This window comes from Mobula birostris, chromosome 26 (assembly GCF_030028105.1).
Source record: "Mobula birostris isolate sMobBir1 chromosome 26, sMobBir1.hap1, whole genome shotgun sequence".
Lineage (NCBI taxonomy): Eukaryota > Metazoa > Chordata > Chondrichthyes > Myliobatiformes > Myliobatidae > Mobula > Mobula birostris.
In genome coordinates, this window is record NC_092395.1 from 31,259,512 (window position 1) to 31,276,754 (window position 17,243).

A 17,243-nucleotide genomic window follows, 5' to 3' on the forward strand; every position below is an offset into this window, starting at 1 on the left:
GTCAGAGAATGTCAAATCTTTGTGAGTGGAGTTAAGAAACTGTAAGGTAACAAAAAAACACCATTATAAGAATTATATATAGATCTCCAAATAGTAGCCAAGATGTAGGGTTGAGATTGAGATTGCAAAGGGAGCTGGAAAGGACATGTAATAAGGGCAATGACACAAGTGTAATGGGAGACTTCAATATGCAAGGGGATTGGGAAAATCAGGTTGGTGACGGATCACAAGAAAGGGAATTTATTGAATGCCTATGAGATGACTTTTTAGAGCAGCTTTTGCTCAAGCCTACGAGGGATATGCTATCTCAGATTGGGTATTGTGTTATAACCCAGTTCTTATTAGTCAATTTAACATAAAGGAACCCTTGAGAGGCAGTGATGCTGAAGTCCTGCTGAAGGGTTTTAGCCCGAAATGTCATCTGTACTTTTTTTCCATAGATGCTGCCTGACCTGCTGAGTTCCTCCAGCATTCTGCACGTGCTGCTTGGATTTCCAGCATCTGCAGATTTTCTCTTGTTTGTGAAAGGGGATATAAAGGTAGCAAAAATGATGGGAAGTTATATGATTGGGAATCTTTTAAAATTCAACAAAAGGCAACTAAAAAAACTACAAGAAAGGAAAAGATAAAATATGAGGGCAAACTAGCCAATAATATAAAGCAAGATACTAGAAGTTTTTTCAGTTATATGAAGAGTAAAAGGGGGGGGGTGGGAGATGATATTGGACCACAGGAAAATGATGCTGGTGAGGTAGTAATGGAGGACAAAGAAATGGCAAATGAACTTAATAAGTACTTTGCTTCAGTCTTTACCATGGAAGACACTATAGTGGTGTGCCAGAGGTCCGTGAGTGTCAGGAAGCAGGAGTGAGTGCCATTGTTATTACAAAGGAAAAAGTGCTAGGCAAACTGGAAGCTCTTAAGGTGGATAAGTCAGCTGGGCCAGATGGACTACATCCCAGAGTCCTGAGAGAGATTGCTGAAGAGGTAACGGATGCATTGGTCATGAGCTTCCAAGAATCACTTGATTCTGGGGTCCTGGGGAATGGAAAATTGTAAATGTCACTCCACTCTTTAAGAAAGGAAGTAGGCAAAAGATAGGAAATTATAGGCCAGATAGCCTAACCTCAGTGGTTGGGAAAGTGTTGGAGTCCATTATCAAGGACAAGGTTTCAGAACTCTTGGAGAGTAATGATAAAGTAAGTCAAAGGCAGCATGGTTTCTGTAAAGGCAAATCTTCTCTGACAAATCTTTTAGAATTCTTTGAGGAATTAACAAGCAGAGTGGACAAAGGAGAGGCAGTGGATGTCACTTACTTAGATTTTCAGAAGGTATCGATAAGACGCCTCACATGATGCTGTTTAAGAAGATAAGATTCTATGGCATTACAGGAGAGGTACTGACACAGACAGAGGAGTGGCTGTCGGTCAAGGGACACCGAGTGGGAATAAAGGGGGCCTTCTCTAGGTTGGCTGCTAGTGACTAGTGGTGTTCCTCAGGAGTCAGTATTGGGACCACTACTTTTTACATGATTTAGATAGTGAGATTGATAGCTTTGGGGCAAAGTTTGTGGATGATACAAAGATAGGTGGAGGGGTAGGTAGTGCTGAGGAAGCAATGCGATTACAGCAGGACTTAGACAAATTGGAAGAATGGGCAAAAAAGTGGCAGATGGAATACAGTGTTGGGAAATGTATGATAACGCATTTTGGTAAAGAAACATTAGTGCAGACCATTATCTAAGTGGGCAGAAAATTCAAACACCAGGGATGCAAAAGGACTTAGGAATCCTTGTGCAAGACTCCCAGAAGGTTCATTGACAGGTTGAGTCTGTGATAAAGGTGGCAAATGCAATCTTGGCATTTATTTTAAGGGGAATAGAATATAAAAACTAAGGAGATAATGCGGAAGATTTATAAGATAATACTCAGGCTGCACTTGGAGTATTGTAAACAGTTTTGGGCCTCTTATCTCAGAAAGGATGTGTTGTCATTGGAGAGGGTCCAGAGGAGGTTCACAAGGATGATTCCAGGAAATGAAAGGGGTTAACATTATGAGGAGCATTTGACAACTTTGGGCCTGTACTCACTGGAATTTAGAAGAATGCGTGAGGATCTCATTGAAACCTACTGAATGTTGAAAGGATTAGATAAGGTGGATGTGGAGAGGATGTTTCCTCTGGTAGGGGTATCCAGAATTAGGAGGCACAGCCTCAAAATTGAGGGTTGACCTTTTAGAACAGAGACTAGAACTAGGGGACATTGCCTCAAGATTCAGGGGAGAAGATTTAGGACAGAGATGAAGAGAAACTTTTTTCCTCAGCGAGTGGTGAATCTGTGGAATTCTTCACTAAATATATTTAAGATACAGTTAGATAGATTTTACATAGTAGGGGAATTAAGGGTTAATGGGAGAGGACAGGTAGATGGAGCTGAGTTTACGGACAGATCAGCCGTGATCTTATTGAATGGCGGGGCAGGCTCGATGGGCTGGATGGCCTCCTCCTGCTTATGTTTCTTATGTAAGTAAGGAGGAATTATTTTTAGCCAAAAAGTTGTGAATCTGTGGAATGCTCTGCCACAGACTGCAGTGGAGGCCAAGTCCATGGGTATATTTAAAGTGGAAGTTGATAGATTCCCGAATGGTCAGGGCATCAAGGGATATGGTGTATGGGGTTGAATATGATCTGGGATCAGCCATGATGTAATAGCAGAGTGAACTCAATGGGCTGAATGGCCTAATTCTGCTCCTATCTCTTCTGGTCTTAGGCTCTCCTTCCTAAACCAACTCCTTAGCCACATGTTAAACTGTATTAACTTCCTATTTCTGGCCTCACTAGTACATGGCACAGGTAGCAATCCTGAGATCACAACCCTGGAAGTCCTGCCCTTTAACTTAGCACTCAAGTCCTGAACTTCCTTTGTAGAACATCATCACTCTTCCTACCCATGTCCTTCTTGTGAAATCTTACATCATATTTATTGTTTCCTCTGTTAGTCTCACCCCTTACCACCCCCGCCCAACCCGCCGGGCTCACCAACACCCAAAACACTTTACCCTGAAGTTTCTGTTAAACTACAAGACATTGGCCTAATTCTGCTCCTGTGTCTTGTGACAGCCAACCAGAAAAGGCCCCCTTTATTCCCACTCGCTGCCTCCTGCCTGTTAGCCATTCTTCAACCCATGTCAGTACATTTCCTGTAACACCATAGGATTTTATCTCTTTAAACAGCGGCACCTTATCAAATGCCTTCTGAAAATCTAATTAAATGACATCCACTGCCTCTCCTTTGTCCACTCTGCTTGTCCCTTCCTCAAAGAATTCCAAAAGATTTGTCAAACAAGATTTCCTTTCACAGAAACCATGCTGACTTTGACTTATTTTATCATTACTCTCCAAGTACCTCAAAACCTCGTCCTTAATAATGGACTCCAACACTTTCCCAACCACTGAAGTTAGGCTAACTAGCCTATAATTTCCTATCTTTTGTCTTCCTCCCTTCTTTATGGCTTTGTGAAGGACAGATTGTGTCTAACAAGCCTGATAGAGTTCTTTGAGGAGGAGACCAGGCATAAAAATGAGGGTAGTGCAGTGGATGTGATCTACATGGATTTTAATAAGGCATTTGACAAGGTTCCACATGGTAGGCTTATTCAGAAAGTCAGAAGGCATGGGATCCAAGGAAGTTTGGCCAGGTGGATTCAGAATTGGCTAGCCTGCAGAAGGCAGAGGGTGGTGGTGGAGGGAGTACATTCAGATTGGAGGATTGTGACTAGTGGTGTCCCACAAGGATCTGTTCTGGGACCTCTACTTTTCATGATTTTTATTAACGACCTGGATGTGGGGGTAGAAGGGTGGGTTGGCAAGTTTGCAGACGACACAAAGGTTGGTGGTATGGTGGATAGTGTAGAGGATTGTCGAAGATTGCAGAGAGATATTGATAGGATGTAGAAGTGGGCTGAGAAGTGGCAGATGGAGTTCAACCCGGAGAAGTGTGAGGTGGTACACTTTGGATGGACGAACTCCATGGCAGAGTACAAAGTAAATGGCAGGATACTTGGTAGTGTGGAGGAGCAGAGGGATCTGGGGGTACATGTCCATAGATCCCTGAAAGTTGCCTCACAAGTAGATAGGGTAGTTAAGAAAGCTTATGGGGTGTTAGCTTTCATAATTCAAGGGATAGAGTTTAAGAGTCGCAGGGTAATGATGCAGCTCTATAAAACTCTGGTTAGGCCACACTTGGAGTACTGTGTCCAGTTCTGGTCGTCTCACTATAGGAAGGATGTGGAAGCACTGGAAAGGGTACATAGGAGATTTACCAGGATGCTGCCTGGTTTAGAGAGTATGCATTATGATCAGAGATTAAGGAAGCTAGGGCTTTACTCTTTGGAGAGGAGGGGGATGAGAGGAGAAATGATAGAGGTATACAAGATATCAAGAGGAATAGATAGAGTGGACAGCCAGCGCCTCTTCCCCAGGGAACCACTGCTCAGTACAAGAGGACATGGCTTTAAGGTAAGGGGTGGGAAGTTCAAGGGGGATATTAGAGGAAGGTTTTTTTTACTCAGAGAGTGGTTGGTGCATGGAATGCACTGCCTGAGTCAGTGGTGGAGGCAGATACACTAGTGAATTTTAAGAGACTGCTAGACAGCTATATGGAGGAATTTAAGGTCGGGGGGGGTTATATAGGAGGTAGGGTTTAAGGGTCGGCACAACATTGTGGGCCGAAGGGCCTGTACTGTGCTGTACTATTCTATGTTCTATGTTCTTCTTAAAGAGAGGAGTGATATTTGCAATTTTCCAGTCCACTGGGACCATGCCAGAATCAAGTGATTCTGAAAGATAATGACCAATCCTCTTGTTGGGATTCTGCCCCATAGGTACCAGCAGCTACTGTCCTCTCCTTTTAGATTCTTTCTTCTTCAGCCCTTTACCTCTTCCACCTATTCCCACCCAGTTTCCTACTTCATCCCCACCCACCCAACTACCCCCTCACCTAGTACCTGCCTGTTTGTACTTCTTCCCCTCCCCCAACTTCTTGTTCTGGCTTCTGCCCCCTTTCTATCCAGATCTGAAGGATCTCAGTCCGTAACATTGATGGTTTATTCCCCTCATAGATGCTGTCTGTCTTGTTGAGTTCCTCCAGCATTTTGTGTGTGTTGCTCATCATCCAAGAGACATGACTGCTTGATTCGTATGCATTACTCCATCCTAATCCCATGCACCATGTCTTCAGTGTATAAGGGAGAATAGGCACGCTGAAGCAAAGAAACAAACAATAGTCAGCAAAAGCTCCCAATATGCCTGAGATTACAAGAAGTAGGTGCAGACGAACACCACCACCTTCAAGTCTCTCACTATGATTTAGACTTGCCACCTTTGCAATGGAATTCTACCTTAGGGCGTTATGGGGTTGCTTTTCTCATAGGCACTCAAAGCTGTTTAGAGTGGCTGCTCACCACCACTTGTTCTGGTGCAATTAGGAAGGGCAATAACTGCTGAATGTGCCAGTAACACAAATTCTACAAATGCTAAAAGACCCTTGTCCTTCCATTGCAACAGAAAATCAAATCCAGCCTATACAGAGCATTTTAATCTTATCAGTTGAAACATATTAACAATATTATCAATACCAATCTTAAATATTATTGACCTCAAATAGGCTAATTACTCTTATCAAAAGATTTTTGGTTCTTTTCCAGCTCTCTGTGTAATAGTTTCTGGCAGTGATATTCAAAGGCCAGTGTTGTAAAGGCAACCAAATAAAAGAGAAATGAATTCTAAATACAGTAAATGACTGAATGTTGCTCATTCAGTGATACTTGTTTTCAGGTGTACCTGTTTTCCTAATCTTCCTGTTACATGTTGTCTCCTACTTTGTTGATATCAGCGATCCTTACAGCGACCTGGTTATTCCAGTTATAAAGTCAACCCCTCAGTTGACTCTTAACTTCTTCCTACCTAAGTCTTCACACTTCATCCAAATACTGCTTTAGAATCCAACTTCAATGGGAGGTAGGAGGGGCTGTAAAACAGAAAGATTGCCTTATCCTCACCTACCACTGTAAAGAAAGCTAAAGTATTTGCATCTTAAGCATTCCTGCTTTTTTCTTTCTAGATTTGGATCTATGCATCTGAAATTTTAGAAGATACAACATAGAACAGCAAGGCCTTTTGGTCCACGATGATGTACTGACCTTTCAAGCTACTTCTGGATCAATCTAACCCTTTCCTCACACATAGCCCTCCTTTTCTTCCATCCATGTTCCTATCCAAGAGTCTCTTAAATGTTCCTAACTCTTCTGTGTCTACCACCGCCCCAGCAATACACTCCAAGTACTTACCACCCCGTTAGGAAAAACCTACCTCTGACAACACCCTCCCATACTTTCTTTCAATCACTTTAAAAATATGTCCTCCAATATTAGCCAGAGCTGCCCTGGAAAAAAGATGCTGGCTGTCTACTCCATGTATGCCTGTTACCACTGTACACATCTCTATCAAGTAACCTCTCATCCTCCTCTGCTCTAAAGGGAAAAGCTCCAGCTTGCTTAAACTTTCCTTGTACACATCCCTAATCCATCATTGAATACCTCCACAAACACGAGGAGTTCTGCAGATGCTGGAAATTCAAGCAACACACATCAAAGTTGCTAGTGAACGCAGCAGGCCAGGCAGCATCTCTAGGAAGAGGTACAGTTGACGTTTCGGGCCGAGACCCTTCTTTAGGACTAACTGAAAGAAGAGCTAGTAAGAGATTTGAAAGTGGGAGGGGGAGGGGGAGATCCGAAATGATAGGAGAAGACAAGAGGGGGAGGGATGGAGCCAAGAGCTGGACAGGTGATTGGCAAAAGGGATACGAGAGGATTATGGGACAGGAGGCCCAGGGAGAAGGAAAAGGAGGGGGGGAACCCAGAGGAGGGGCAAGGGGTCAGAGGGACAGAGGGAGAAAAAGGAGGGAGAGAGAGAGAATGTGTGTATATAAATAAATAACGGATGGGGTACGAGGGGGAGGTGGGGCATTAGCGGAAGTTTGAGAAGTCAATGTTCATGCCATCAGGTTGGAGGCTACCCAGACGGAATATAAGTTGTTGTTCCTCCAACCTGAGTGTGACTTCATCTTTACAGTAGAGGAGGCCATGGATAGACAATCTGAAATAGGCAAAGAACAATGTGGTTTTGTGAAAGACAAAGGTACAAGAAACATAACATTGATGTTAAGGATACTATCAGAATGAGCTATTCAAGTGCAAAAAGATTTGTTTGTTTGTTTTATTGACTACACAAAAGCATTTGATAAAGTGAAGTACAATAAGTTATTTGAAATATTACAGAAAACTCTAGATCTAGATTTGAAAGACCTCTGCCTAATCAGAAATCTGTACTGGGAACAAACTGCCGCTGTAAGAATAGTTGGAGAAGTGAGTCTGTTTATGAAAATCAAGAGAGGCGTTAGACAAGGGTGTGTTTTCTCCCCTGATTTAATGTATACGGTGAAACAATATTACAAAAAATAAGAGACATCTTGGGAATCAAAGTTGGTGGTGAAAACATCAATAATTTCAGTTATGCAGATGACACTGTGTTAATTGCAAGTACGGAGGAAGAACTACAAAACTTAATTGATATAATTGTTGAAGAAAGAGCAAAAATGGGTCTACCTATCAATCGCAAAAAGACAGAATGTATAGTGATATCCAAAAAGAAGGAGAATCCTATCTGCAGGCTGAGAATAAATGGGGAAGACATAAAACAATTACAGAACTTTTGCTACTTAGGAAGCTGGGTGACATCAGATGGCAGGTGCGACATGGACATGGAAAGAAGAATAGGGATGGCAAAAGGCACCTTTACGAGAATGAAGAGTATACTGACCAATACTAAACTAGGCATGACAACCCGCCTCAGAGTACTGAAATGTTATGTTTATCCAGTTATGTTATATGGCTCAGAATGTTGGACAATATCTAGTAACATGAGGAAAAAATTGTTGTAACAGAGATGTGGTTTTTGAGGAGGATGCAAAGAATATCATGGACAAAACGAATATCTAACGAGGATGTCATGAACAGAGCAAACACAAAAAGAGAAATAATATATGAGATCATGAAAAGGCAACGTATCTTCACTGGACATATGATTAGGAAAGAGGAGTTAGAATGCATGGTAATTATGGGAAAGATTGAAGGGAAGAAAGCAAGAGGAAGACAAAGACAAATGATGATGGAGACAGCAGCCAGAGAATTGGAAATGAATACCAATGAATCGATCCACTTGACCCGAAACAGGAGTGTGTGGGCCATGGCAGTCAAAGCTCAAACTGGGCATGGCACCTGATGATGATGATGGTGAGTCCACCCCCAATTAAATACATTCCCTGCACCATGTGCTCCTACCCTTGTCCAGGTCTATGCTAAAGGTCAGGGAGTTGTGGTCACTGTCTCTGAAATGCTCACCTACCAAACAATAGGTCATTTAACCCAGGTTATTGCCTAGTATCAGATCCAGTTTGGCCTCTCTTCTATTTGGCCTAATAACATTGTATCAGGAATCCTTCCTAGACACGCCTAACAAATTCTACCCCATCTAAACCTCTTGCTCCCAAGAGGTGCCAAACAACCCAAAGAAGTTGAAACCACCCATGACAACAACCCTGCCATTTTTTCTCACCTTTTCAAAATCTGCTTATTGATCTGCTCCTGAGTGTCCACATTGCTCTTGGGAGGCCTGCAGAGTGATCGATGCCTTCCTGTTTCTGACTGCCATCCACACCAACTCAGTGAACAAACCTTCCATGACAACCTCCCTTCTGAAGTTGTGTTACTATCCTTGATCAGCAATACTACCCCCTTCCCACTATTTACCTCCTTTCCTGACCCCTTTGAAGCATCTAAACCCCAGAACCATCCAGCGGCCATACCTGCCCTTTTGACAGCCAAATCACTGTAACACCCACGATGCCACAGTTCCACATATTGATCCATGATCTAAGTTCATCACCCTTATACCTGAAACTTTTCAGGGGATCAGAGGTGGAGAGGATCAGCAACTTTAAATTCCTCAGTGTTATCATTTCAGGGGGCCTACCTGGGCCCAGCAGGCAAGTACAATTAAGTGCAACTATGAAGAAAGCATGAGAACGCCTCTACTTCCTTAGAAGTTTGTGAGGATTTGGAATGACATCTAAAACTTTAAAAAACTTTTATAGATGTGTGGTGGAGAGTATATTGACTGGCTGCCTCACAGCGTGGTATGGGAACACCAATGTCCTAACAAAAGTAGTAGATACAGCCCAGTCCATCATGGGTAAAGCCCTCCCAACCATTGAGCACATCCACATGAAACACTGTAGTAGGAAAGCAGCATCCATCATTAGGGACCCCTACCACCCAGGTTATGCTCTCTTCTCACTGCTACCATCAGGAAGAAGATATAGGAGGTTCAGGAACAGTTGCTGCCCCTCAACTTTGACTACATAGGTCTCCCTGACTTTCCACGTCATTCAAGAGGAGCTCACCACTGCCCTGGGATCCATTCTCACTGCTGCAATAAAGAAAGACAGAGAAGTTCCCAAGAAACCCCCATTGGCCTCCATCGTTTCTCATGGAAGCCACTTGAACAAAAGCCTCAGCAGCCCACATCAGAGCCGCTTCACAAATTGCTTTGTTCCCAAAAATTGCACATATCACTTGAGGCTGCAATTAAATCAGACACCTAGATAATATGTTACAGATGTAAATTGACTATTAAAAGAGTATCAGAGATGCAAAGTGCTGCTAATTCACGAATCAAGCATTGAGTATGAACTGATCATGCCCTGTAATAAATATGGGCATAAAAAGAAACCTAATAGGATACCATTAACAATAACCATTGGGAAAACAAAAACATACGTGAAGAAATTGATAATCACACATGGCTGTTAATTTCCAAAACTGCTGCTCTGAATTGCTAGAAGCTGACACCCTTTTTTTCCCCTCTTTTTTGCTCTCGGCCTGAAACGTCGACTGTACTCTTTTCCATAAATGCTGCCTGGCCTGCTGAGTTCCTCCAGCATTGTGTGTGTTACTTGGATTTCCAGCATCTGCAGATTTTTGTGAAGCTGACTTCTTTCATGGGTAGAGTGGTGTTGATGGTGGTGATAATGAAAACATTGAGAGAAAGCAGTACAATGCAATTCTCTTCACTAGCCTGATAAACAGCTCCAACATAAGAGGCTCAACATTATCCAGGGTAAAACAGCTGACTTGCTTGGATATCCTAGGACATCCCCTCATATATTCCTTATTTCTTCCACCACCACTGTACTGTGGCCAAAATACACATCCTCTACTCACTGTGGAGCAGTTCAAATCCCACCTTGAAAGTCTGGTGTTTTAATCTGAGGACTGCAGTTTCTTTTTCTCCATATGTTGTCAGGTTTGTATTAGATTACCTGACAATCAAATGGGTTCAGAGTGGTGAATTTGCATGAAGGCTAAATATAGTACACATCACACAAATCAGATCAAGGAGCAGTGTGAATGTTGGATGCACTGGAGATTTCGGAGGAACAAGGGAAACAGCTCAAGAATGAAGGTGTTTTCAGATCCAAAACTATTAAAGCAATTGTTTCTGACAAAACCTTGTTGGTGAACCACTCAATGCCTCCATCTCAAAAAAAAAGTATAATGGTTGTCATATAATTTGCATATTTCCAGATATTTTAAATATCAAAATAGGTAATTTGTCCAGCTAACAGGTGTAATGCCCCAATTATTTCCTGTATGAGAAAAGATCAGCATTCAGATTGGGACAAAATTGTCAGCTTGTTTGTTTAAATGCCACCCTCTCCCCAAATCCTATATTCATTACCTGCATAATGATATTTAAACACCGTAGAATTATAAAGTTACAGCATATCTCTCAGTGTTGATCCTCCACTTGCATGGGCTCAAATCCATACAACTATCCCACACACAAAACCTTTATTCCCTTTGCCTTCCACTACCTAATCTTAAATGTCAACATTGTCCAGTCAACAACCCCCACCCCGCCCCACCCTTATAAGTGCATAGTCAGAATTATAAACAGGTTGTCATGAAATTTGTTGTTTAGTGGCAGCAGGACTGTGTAAGACACAAAAAATTAGAAACATAGAAAACCTACAGCACAATACAGACCCTTCGGCCCACAGAGTTGTGCGGAACATGTCGCTACCTTAGAAATTACTAGGCTTACCCATAGCCCTCTATTTTTCTAAGCTCCATGTACCTATCCAAAAGTCTCTTAAAAGACCCTATCGTATCTGTCTCCACCACTGCTGCCGGCAGCCCATTCCACGCACACACCACTCTCTGTGTAAAAAACTTACCCCTGACATCTCCTCTGTACCTACTCACCAGCACCTTAAACCTGTGCCCTCTTGTGGTAACCATTTCAGCCCTGGGAAAAAGCCTCTGACTATCCACTTGATATTCCTGTAAATTACTACAATTTAGGGAAAAAGAGAGTGAAAAAGAGGAATAGCAAGATGGTGTTCATTGGTTTATAGAACGTTCAGAAATCTGATGGAACAGGGTTAGAAGCTGAGTATAGGTCTTCAGTCTCCTGTACCTCCTCCCCAGTAAGAAGACATATCTCGGATGCTGAGGGTCCTTAATGCCTGCTTGAGGCGATACCTTTTGCAAACACCTTTGATGGTGGGGAGGGTTGTGTCCGAGATGGAGCTGGCTGAATCGACAACCCTCTGCAGTTCCTTTCAATCTTGTGCTTGGCAGCCTCCATACCAGACAGTGATGCAACCAGTCAGAATGTTCTCCACAGTACATCTATAGAAATTTGCCAGAGTCTTTGGTGACATACCAAATCTCCTCAAACTCCTAATGAAGTAGAGCCCCTCACATGCCTTCTTTAGGATTGCATCATGGACCCTGAGATGTTGACACCCAGGAAATTGAAGCTACTCACTTCTTTCACCCCGACCCCTCGATGAGCATTGGTGTGTTCTCATGACTTCCCCTTCCTGAAGTCCTCAGTGAATTCTTACTGATGTTGAGTGCAAGTTTGTTTCTGCAGCACCTGTCAAACTGCTGATCCATCTCACTCCTGTATGACTCCGTGTCACCATCTGAGATTCTGCCAACAGCAAAGGTGTCATCGGCAATGTACATATGGCATTGGAGCTGTGCCTATCCATACAGTCATGACTGCAGAGCAAGTGGACTGAGCACACGTCCTTGAGGTGCACCTGTACTGATTGTCAGTGAGTAGGAGATGGTATCACCAATTCAAACTGACTGTGGTCTCCTGATGAGGAAATCAAGGATCCAGTTGCAGAGAGAGGTAGAGAGGCCCAGGTTTTGAAGCTTGTAGAGTAGTACTGAGGGGTTCAGGCTGTTGAATGCTGAGCTGTAATCAATAAGCAGCAGCCTGACACAAATACTGCTGTTCTCCAGGTAGTCCAAGGCTGAATGGAGACCCAGTGAATTGCATCTGCTGTAGACCTGTTTGTGCTGGTAGGCAAATTGCAGTAGGTTCAGGGCCTTGTTTAGGCAGGAGTTAATCCTGGCCATGACCAGAGCACTTCATCACAATAGATGTGATTGCAACTGGGAAATAGTAATTGAGGCCTCTCACCCTGCTCTTGGACACTAGTATGATTGACGCTCTTTTGAAGCAGGTGGGAAACTCAGACTACAGCAGTGAGTGACTGAAGGAAAATTGTAGCGGGTCCAGGTCCTTCCTCAAGCAGGTTAATTCTAGCCACGATCAACCTGTCAAAGCACTTTATTACAGTAGATCTGAGTGCTACAGGGAAAATGTCACGGAGGCAGCACACCCTGCTCTTCCTTTTAAAGCAACTACAGTGGTGAGAGGTTGAGGAAGTCCTTGAACACTCCAGCCAGTTGGTCAGAACAGGTTTTCAGCATCCTCCCCCTCTTCCCCCACCCACTTAATTTGGCTTCTGCCCCCTTCCTCTCCAGTCCTAATAAAGGGTGTGAAACATCAACTGTTTTCCCTCTCCATAGATTGGGCCTGATTTACTCTAGTTGCTTTGTGTTGCTTAAGGCCACAATTATTGTCCCCAGGCCCCCAAAACAATGTATAGATTATTAATTCATTAACATAGAAACATAGAAAACCTACAGCACAATACAGGCCCTTCGGCCCACAAAGCTGTGCCGAACATGTCCTTACCTTAGAACTACCTAGGCTTACCCATAGTCCTCTATTTTTCTAAGCTCCAAAAATGTTATTGTTAAAGTCAGTAATTTTTATTTATTGGTTTTCTGACTGAGACTTCTTTCCTTAATCTAATTACTCTGCCACCCTGAAGTTCTGCATTTTTGGATACTATATTTATAAAGGGACATTCAATCCCAAATTCTATTGAAGAGGGCAAATCCACCCCATATAGTTTATTTAAAACTTTTAGGGCCACTTTCAAGGTCAGTGGCAAATCCAAGCTTTTGCTGCTGCTAAATTGGGAAATCTAGGTACTACAGCCAAATATGCAGTTGTACATAATACATCCCCCTGCATTTGCATTAATCATAACTAGATTCAGCAATCTCTCTTGAGCATTTAAAATCCCCAAGGAAAGAGTCCAAAACACATTTTAGAAATTCCATTTTCATTTCTCATTGACTCCTCTGCCAAGTGCATAGAGTTTATCAAAGTCCATGTTTTACTGCTTCAAGGCTCCTAGGTAATTATGACCAATTATTATACAGAGGTCAGCAACGTATGAGATAGCAGAACACCTTGCAGGAAAAAGCTAGCATAAATGGAGAAATTCTAATTCTAATTCTAATCCATCTATTTGCTGTACCTGGAGGCCGCCGATATCTGTTCAGAAGATTGTAAACACTGGAGCACTCCTTCAGTCTTGCAATTACTAAAAAACTACCAATACATGACAGTTCCCACATTGGTGTATTCCATCTCACTGGAGCATGGAACACAGGAGATGCGTACGTGTTATTTTGATGTTGGTCAATAATGTAACAGTGGAGATAGATTCCATGCATGTTCACTGGTTTGATTTCATTAGAACCCGTGCAAAAATGGGAGATTTAGGAAAGAAAGCATATTGGATGATTTACTTCCACGTGGACAACAAAATCTGAATTTCTTCTGTAGGTTAAATACCCCTATCACCAGAACATGCATCCTTCACTGATTTATTCTGCAAGGAAGTGTATTCTTTGCCACAACACCATCAGTATCCAGCCAGATGATCCTGCCATGTCTGTTCCCCTAAACGCAGAACGTCTTCAACATTAAACAAAAGCGCCATTAATATTTTACATGCTGGAGTGCAAGAGCAGAACATAAATTATTGAACTGTTCATTAGCAATCATTCATCCGAGACATTATTGACAAGCCACTTCCTTGACTGAAAGTTGTTTTCCTAATTCACCTGGCTTCTCAAGTTCAAGTTAAATTTCCCCAAAGAAATTATTCAGGTTTCAGCCAGTAACTAGAGCCCAGAGAAGAGCATAGATATTAATGATATCATATTGTTCACAAGTTCCAAATTGATGTCAAAGAAGACCTCTTGATGAAATGTAAGTGAAGCAACTTTCTTTTTAAATATATACACATAGAAACAAGGAGATGGGTAACTTTTCTTGATAGTGCTGGAGGAGAGCTTGCTAGTTTTCTTAAACAAGTACTGTGCCATTTTTAGCATTCATATTAATGAATGGACTAAAGGTAAGGCACTGATTTAACAGTTTATCTGCATTAAGTTTGACTCCAATTCTGCTTTGGACAACTCAGAGACAAAAGCCCTCTATCACATGCAGTTAAGCTAGTCAGGAGTTAATAGACCCGAAGATTTGGTCACACATACCTCATGAGAGCATTGTACAGTCTACCAAAACGTGTACAATTAAAACTTGCTACTCCTTTCCTTTTACCCAGTTCCACACAGCTCAGGCTAAAGTTTACGCACTTGTATTATCCAAGGATTTACAGAATTGGAGATTTAAATTAGCAATAATACAGTTCACAAGTATGTAACACCCTGGGAAAGGGTACACTGCTAATGTAATGGTTTCCCTGTAGCTGCAGTGGGTTATGACTAGAGGTAACGGGGCTTTGGAATGTGCGCTGGCCAATGAGGGGAGGTGTTTTTCTTTCTTATGTGCCTGAGAGAAGGGATTTTGGTTTGGGAGAAGATGGAGAGAGAAGATGCCAGAATGGAGAAGCTGTAGACTGCAGGACTGAGCAGACATGGAATGGGGTCGGGAGTCAATGACATCCGGGGGAAATCAATGGAGAATGAACAGATGGGAAAACTGAGAACTCCAACATGCGCATTGGACTGTTTCATTAAAATAGGCCCTTTTTCTTTTTTTTTGTTTACTAACCCCCTAGTCAAATTAAGAATTATAAAGGTCAGTCGTTTAATTGCATATTGTGTACTGTTCGTTATTTCGTAGTACTGATTTGTAACAGGAGACACAGCACACAGCATCCAGCCAAACAAGATTTCTTAAGTTTGGCCCGGCCGGAGGCTGTCTCCCCCCAGGTTAACACCGCTGGCCCAACCTGAGGGTTACAAGTATTATTGGGCTTGTCAATGCTTAGCTTGATAGAGTTGAGTATCTGCGACAAAATACCTGAATAATTTTTATTTAAGTACCCAAGTTTATGTATTTCTGAATATCCCAACTCCTACAGAATTTATCAAGATATGGTAGGAGATGTCTAGGACCAGAGGGCAGAGCCTCAGATTAGAGCAAGGTTTCCCAACGTTTTTTATGCCATTGATCCCTACCATTAACCAAGGAGTCCACAGACCCCAGGTGGAAACCCTGCAATTGGGGAACGTCCATTTAGAACGGAGATTAGGATGAATCTTGTTTAGCCAGAGGGTAGTGAATTTGTGGAATCTGTTGCCACAGGTGGCTGTGGAGGCCAGGTTATTGGGTGTATTTAAGGCAGGCATTGATAGGTTCTTGACTAGTCAGGGTGTGAAAGGTTACAGGGAGATGGCAGGAATATTTGGTGGAGGAGGAAATGGATCAGGCATGATGAAATGACAGAGTAGATCCAAAGGGCCGAATGGCCTAATTCTGCTCCTGTGTCTTATGGTCTAAAATCACTGAGGAACAATAATTCAACTCGTTTTGGTTATCAGCAGCTCAATCAACCCTAGATCAAAGACCCCTTTGACCCTTCAACTGACCAAAATAAAACCTCTGAAACTTCTCAAGTCAGGTCATTTTCTACTGCATCAAAGGATAGGTCCCCATTCACAGCAAGATAAAACCCTTAACGCAAAATGTGAAGCTCTAGTATTAGGGTAATCAAGGTTTCTTAAACTAGGAAGCCGGACTGGCAAATAGGAATACAGGTATTTGTCTAGTGGATATTATTCTCGACAGATGCAGAACCCCATTAATTTATTAAGCAGAAAACCTGAGTTCCTGAGGACAAAATATCTCCAAATCTTAAAATAGTAGTTCTTTTGTATAGTAGCTAAAAATTAATCCCCAAAATACCAGCCAGTAAGATGGGGGGAAGGGTTAATTTCATCTCAGTAGAAAGTAAATACAAAGGATCCCCATTAACTCCCAGAAATACAATGCAAATTAATGCCGAAACATTTGCCTTGTTCTGCCCTCCCCCCCGAACTCCTCTCATTTCTAGCCCTCCTGATGTGATTCCATTGATTTTATATTCCGGAATTATATCCCGGTCTCCTTCCTTCTACCCCCATTTCTCCCTCCACCTCCACCTCCACCTCCCCCGACCTCTCAGACTACATTCTCAATTGCAAACGTCGCGCTAATAGATCCGCTCACCGACCTGTTGCTGGAGAGTCGACGCTGAAACTGATTTACGCAGCTGACAAACTGACATCAAACTGGATGAAAGTTGAGCAAGTAAAAAAAGTTCGCTGAATGGAGCGCCGTCTTATGTGTTTTTATTTTGGGGGGGGGGGAGTTCTCTTGTTTCATCTGAGACTGATCCGAACTAAAGCTGCCACCTAGTACAAAGCCCACGCCTCCCAAAGGTTCAAATTCACGGAACCCTCCAAGAGGAGGTGGAGACTGCCGATTGTACAAAGCGGAACGCGGCTGCACTCCGGAGCTGTCAGATACATCGCACTGACTGTGGGCAGGAGCGTTCTGAATCGTAGCTGGGTAGCACAAACACCATTTCAGACGGATACAGGTAGTTTATTTCTGTAACGCTCTGAGTACACCTGTAGCCACTTTCAGTTACCTTCAAATCTCCAAGGCA

The 17,243-nt window shown here is 42.6% G+C and overlaps 1 protein-coding gene across 1 annotated transcript in view; it reads right to left on the reverse strand.

Annotated features, from left to right (window-relative positions):
• cers4a (ceramide synthase 4a) overlaps positions 1 to 16,905 on the reverse strand; it is an 86,897-nt gene extending 69,992 nt beyond the window's left edge. The window contains exon 1 of the mRNA XM_072243859.1: positions 16,806 to 16,905. The gene's annotated coding sequence lies outside the window, so the exon portion shown is untranslated. The remainder of the gene's footprint in view (positions 1 to 16,805) is intronic.
• Between the last annotated feature and the right edge of the window lie 338 nt (positions 16,906 to 17,243).